Source organism: Syngnathus floridae, chromosome 21 (genome assembly GCF_059516105.1).
Source record: "Syngnathus floridae isolate MCC-2025c chromosome 21, RoL_Sflo_1.0, whole genome shotgun sequence".
Lineage (NCBI taxonomy): Eukaryota > Metazoa > Chordata > Actinopteri > Syngnathiformes > Syngnathidae > Syngnathus > Syngnathus floridae.
Genome location: NC_142433.1, coordinates 8,588,260 through 8,594,315, shown reverse-complemented (window position 1 = coordinate 8,594,315; position 6,056 = coordinate 8,588,260). Strand labels below are relative to the sequence as shown.

General features: G+C 41.7%; 1 long non-coding RNA gene across 1 annotated transcript; it reads right to left on the bottom strand.

The window, feature by feature from the left end:
- Positions 1-224: 224 nt before the first annotated feature.
- Positions 225-2,128, bottom strand: LOC148380493 (uncharacterized). The gene is made up of 7 exons (XR_015855188.1): positions 2,047-2,128; positions 1,806-1,863; positions 1,311-1,347; positions 1,022-1,214; positions 737-804; positions 552-634; positions 225-415 (listed from the first exon to the last, which is right to left on the bottom strand). It is a non-coding gene; the product is annotated as an uncharacterized LOC148380493 (long non-coding RNA).
- Between the last annotated feature and the right edge of the window lie 3,928 nt (positions 2,129-6,056).

Sequence of the window (6,056 nt, the reverse complement as noted above, 5' to 3'; positions counted from 1 at the left end):
ATCTAAATAAAAACATTTTTTCAAACATTATCCAACCATCACAAATATAAATGTGCAATGTTTTTAAATCATGTTTAAAAATGTAAAAAAATACTTACAATATTAAAAAATGCGGGCTGTTTTAATAGAACAAAACTACTAAGTTACAATATATATACATATTTTATGTAGGACATATCAAATAAACAAAACAACCAGCTTGGCGAAACACAAGGGGGAAACAATATAAACATCACTCTCTTGTGTGGGGTTTTGATAGCCTCCTTTGCTACTCAGCGCTGGAGCCTGTTTTAATTTTAAAGCCATTGCGGTCCATGTTTCATCATCCGTGGCCTCTGTGCGTGTCGCCAACAGCTTCTACAAAGATGAACTCGATGGACATCAGGCACCACCCATTGTAGACCGTGGGATTATTCTGTAAAAGAAATATGAATATGGGAAAAAAAAACCTACCTGTAGAATAGCTTTTCCTCTATGTATGTCATGTCAGTCACACATTTCGAACATAAAGCAATCGCACAGGAACGAGCAGACAAGTTTTTTTAATTTACCAGCGCTATCAGAGCAGTCTTCTTGTGCGCCCTCTTTGCACAAGTTTCACTCACCACCACGCATATTGTCATTTGTGTAAAATCTACAACAGAAAAACAATGTCAACATTGAGAGCAGACACCACATCATAAGCCTTCACTGTTGTCTATTCTAATCTACAGTACAGATGTCAAACTAATAATACCTGTCCATGGTCTTGGAAACATGCAGGTCTTCAAATCAGCCTCTCCCAACACAAGACTGCTTTGCAATCTGTATATAATGCATTATGAACAGTGTCTCAGAAGAGTGGAATTAAGGGTAGACAAAATTGAATTGAGGACTTTTTTTCTTGTAAATCAAGCAAAATTAACTGAAAAGTCAGTAACTTTGACAGTACAGCAATTAAACCAAACGGAACCCTACAGGTTCCATTTGTAAGCTATCAAGAGTGAAGGGGGGAATCACATCATCCAAAATTTTGACTAACCAATTCCAAGCTTAATCATTCTGTCATTCATTCTTGGATCCTGTTTGTCATTTATTTCCTTGAACATCAAGTCAAAGGTCTCCAGATCAATCATGGGCAAACCGTCCACTCTCCGCGCCACATTATGAATGAGAGTTGAGGCTCGTCAGCCCATGGGTTGCCAGAAGGGGCTCCATGATGACCTTCAGAAACTCTGAGAATGTAGAGAAATAGAAATAAAATGCTCAAATTACTGCACCTATGACCTCTTTTTAAATGACTAATGCCTACAAAAAAAAAAACCTCTTACTTTTCCCTGTGATGGGCATTTCACACTCACTTCCTAGCTGTTAAAGAATGAAGAAAGTGTTAGCTGCAAGATTCAAATGAACCATTTTCCAATGATAAACTTTGCCCTGTTTGAAAAAAAAAAATGATGGCATTCTGTCTGTGCCTTCGAATGTGGTGCAATTTAATTTGGCTGTTGTACATATCCAATCATGTTATTTTACAATAGTACTGATAAAATTGCTTGTTCTACAAGTTGTTATCCAAATGATGAAAATGTACAGGGTAAACCTGGGTTTTATTTTGCACTATGACATTTGAAAGTCAAGGCAATGACATGTCATAAATGCAAGTTCCATATTGAAGATTGCAATTACAACATACGGTTTTAGCATATGCTCGACAGTAGCTAAGCATACTTCAGTCAAACCACCAATAACAGATCAATTTCCAAAGATAACGCAAGGCAGTGGTGATTACTTCTACAATCAAGAATAACTCAAAAATCAATCTGTACCTTGTGGAGTCTGGTCAGTTTTTAATACAGATGCTCCTCTTATCTCCAGGCTTGGAGTCTGAAAAAGAGGGAAAGGGGAAAAACAACATGTCTGATTTGACAAATCACCCATTGTCATGTTAATCACATGACACAACACAATTTTAACTTTTGAAGTGATTTGCCTTGCAGTTCCAAGCCCTCTTGAGCGCAAAACAAAGTTGCGTGCACATTTTAATCACATCAGAAGATAAAAACCAACCTTTTCACGTGCCACTCCTTGAGCTCTGGAGTCACAAATCACTACATGGGTAAAAAAGTGAAATTACATCTTTGCCATGCCATCAGAAAATCTCAAATTTGTGATCTATACTCTGCAAATGAAAAAACAACACACTCTCTCACAAAAGTAGTTTATAAGGGTCACTTCATACATTTCATGCAACATAAAATGCCTTATATTAAAAACGTAAGATGAATAGGTTTCAACCACATTGAAAAAGTAAAGGATGTTAACTTTACCGAAGCACCCCCCAACAAACACATACAGACAAACTACTCGCAAAAACATTCTTGAAACATAACAGAGCATGCTCTGTTCAAAATTATTACTCACAAAAATGCAGCCCTTCTTTGTGTTACAAAAAGTAAGTTGGTTTGTTCTTTTTCTGAAGCAACGTCGACTCTCGCAACTCAAAGAAAAAGACCCTCTTGGCGCTTCTTCCTGGATTTTATTACCAGACGAACCGGAACCAGAAATAAAAGCGATTACTTTTAACCCGAAACTCGAGTTTCTGCTCCTTAGTGGGGGGAGGTAAAATATGTCCCCAACCGCCCTTCGTGCAAGTTGATATACTCTGATCCACTTGATGAGCTATTTTTTGGGCGTACACTATTGTGGTAAATTTTGGACTGCATACGTCTTTGTATGTTGCCTTAGATGGTCAACTAGCAGCAGTGAGATTACCTACTAATAAGCTATTTTTGCTGGACAGAGAGCCTTTAATTTCAGTAATGTGTAGGTACCATTTGTTGGTGACCAGGGAAGAGCCTAGTACATGCCCTTTTAGGGGCATCGAAAGCAACCAGTAGATTGAGACTCGAACCGCAGCTGTTGTCTTCCCAGGTATAAAAGATGTGGGGCCTCGCAGACAAGAAGGGAGGAGGGGCTGCTAACATCTTTGCTTTTGGGCCACTCGAATATTTGGAGAAACTCTACTCTGACATCGGTTGAATAAAATCTTTTCCCAATCAGCCGTGTGTCACTGGAGTGTTCCTTTTCTGAGCCAACCATCGTCCACCAAGTGTTTTTTGAAGACCAGCGAAGCAACAAAGCCAATACACCACATTTTTGGTGTCACGAACAGGATTCCTGTTCTCCAGGGGAGCTCCCATCCGCTCTCTGCGTGAGCAACTAGCGGCCGGCCGGCAGGCTGTGTTTGAGGTGAGATGCTTTTGCTCACAGTTGCCGTGGCATGCTCGTTCTTGGAAAGGGCGGGGGGCGGGGTCCCCAAGGAGGACAGTCAGACGAATCTGATGTGGCTGTGGCTGGCTCCAGGGGGGAAGTTGTCTCTCCCAGTCAAAAGTCATCATAATGTGACTTTTGAAGGGGGAGTGGCCCCTAAATAGGAACAGCAAAAAAGTAAAAGAAAAACAAAGAAAAAAAAAGAAAAAACAACAAATGAAAATGGAACAGTAACAATAAACTTAATGGGAATGTGCACAGCTGAGTGACATGTCTGGTGAGAATGATGAACGACAAAAAAGAAATGCCCCAAGGAAGAGGCACGTGAAACAGGACAGGATGTCTGGGATATCGCTGATCGGCTGTCATGAGAGAAGAATAATAGAAAGTCCCATAAAACATGGACTTTAGTTTGGCGACAGATCCGGTGGGGGATAGAAATTTTAGCTGTGTGATTGAGGCGAAAACACAGTCGTATCTACGACTGAACACTGCTGCGACAAGAGACGGGCAACCACCTAGCCCCCAGAGGGAAAATTCCTGGGACAAGCCGGGACACTGCAACCGCACCCAATGGCTGTACGGGCCAAGTGCAATTGTCGAGATGTTCGGTGGCAGCATTAGTCTCTGTCAAGGTCGAACAAAAAAGGGAGGCTTGCGCTGACCCCGTTTGGCAAATAGGAAAAGTGCGCAGCCTTGGCATTCGTAACTGTGTGAATGAATGTGGGAAAGATACCGGCCAGGTCTTGGACCTAGGAGTGCCGAAGAGAATGAAGCGTGCGAGCCACGTTGTTTGGGCACTGATCGGATTAGAAGTGTTTTGTGAATACACGGCTCCTCGGTGGTAAACTGAGTGATAGCCTCTTAGATAAACTCTTTGGGCTAAGTAACCAAGGCAGGCTGGTGCGTTGCGGTCGACACGGTTTGATCCCGATTGTCGAAACGCACTGTAATAGCATGCACGCCTGTCAAAGTTCGATAAATCTGAGTTTGTGGCAGACCGCTATTGGACGAAGGTGCTGCGCGGCTCTCGTGTAAAATGGAAAACGTGGAAAAAGAGGCCTATGGAGGGTTTAATATTGGTATACCATGTGAGAAAAGTAATTCGTGTGCACACTTAAATACTGCAGAATAAAGGGGAAAAGACGTGCGTATTTGTCAGTGCATCTGTGCTCTGATAACAGCTAAAATGACCAAACTGCATAGTAGCAGTTGGCAAGAAGCAAAATGTGAAATCGATTTGAATCCCTTTGTCTGTCTTCTGTGTTCGTGTGTGCTCTCTGTGAAGTCTGTGTTAGTCTAATGTTGTCCATTTGAGCTTGTCTGCGCTCGTAGAGACGCTTGGGATCCCATGAGTGTGTGTGTGTGTGTGTACGTGATCGTGAGTATGTGCGCGTGTGTGTGTGTGCTCATTAGTGCGCGTGGGTGTGAGCGTGTGTGTGTGGAAGACGGAATGCTAAAGGGGCAAAAGAATGCATGAACTACAGTGGGGATACCCTGCTGTAACTGCAACCCAGGGGAATTAATGTTTAACAGCCGCCTAACAGGTGGAATAGAAGCATGCATGTGCTAACCATTACAACACTAATATAGATGTATTTGGGTGTCTAAAGAAAGCTAGGCCGGTCAACACTAAATTATGAGAGCAAGAGAGGTATTAGATAAGGGCCACAGGGGCAGCTGGAGTTAAAGGAATTCTCTGCATTAAGACATAGGGCTGAATTGTATGCACAGAGAGCCTGCTCATAAATTACGTTGGCCCGACAAGGGTGACCAGCGCCCCACTGTGACAAGACTCACAGGCCAAAAGCAAAATAAAGAAGGAGATGTCAACGAGGAGATATTGGATTTGGTAGTAATCTGTTGGTTCCTTTAATACCCTTTTTAAAAGTTTACTCGGTACAAATAAATTAGCGATAGGAGCAATTTAGAGGTCCAAAAATAAGAAATTCAAATCAAAATCACATTCTAGATTCGAAAAAATGGAGCCTAACAGGAGCATGGGAAGAGTGAACAGCTGACAGGGGCCCTTCAATGTAGAAGCTGAGAATTAAAAATTCAAGATAGTCCAGTAATATCGGTAAGTGAGCTTAACACCATTAATACTGAGGTCAAAAACAGAGATGATGCTATGTTTGGAATATGAGTTAATTATGAATAACGTACATTCTGTACGCAAAATTTGGAAACTTTATCTGAAATTGAAGGCTCAAATCAGGAAAGGTGGAAAGGTGATGGAGAGGATTGCGTAAAATCAAAGTCAGGAAAACAAACGATAGAATGTAGCCTGAAAATAGGATGAGCTTCTGGAAATTACAGTATATTAAATTGTTGTTAATAGTAGAATTTGAAGTTTGATTAACAAAAGGTACTATGAAATTAATGGCAAATTGGAAGACGATATTTTAAGTTTGGTATCCCAGTCTGTCTTTTCCAGTATCCATCAGCGACCCTGAAACTCGATCCCGAGACTCCACCTACAGCTGTGAACGACAAGAAAACGGTGCTTGGCTCTGAGGCACCTTTGACCTTTTGCAAGAGCAAAGAAGGACTGTATTTGTGCTTGGGGGTAGCACAACGCTCCGGAGGAAAACAACATCCTCGGAGACGAGTACAAAGATCGAAGGAACTTACACGATGAGAATGGACTCAGTTGAAAATGGACTCATCCGAGAGTGAGGAATGAGTTGGCTCTGAGGCTACAACTAAAGACAACAACTTGACAATGAGGTGCTGCGAAAGACACATGAGACATGAAGTGTGCAGCAAACAAACCGGCGGACTCCTTGCTGAGGCGTTATCAAACT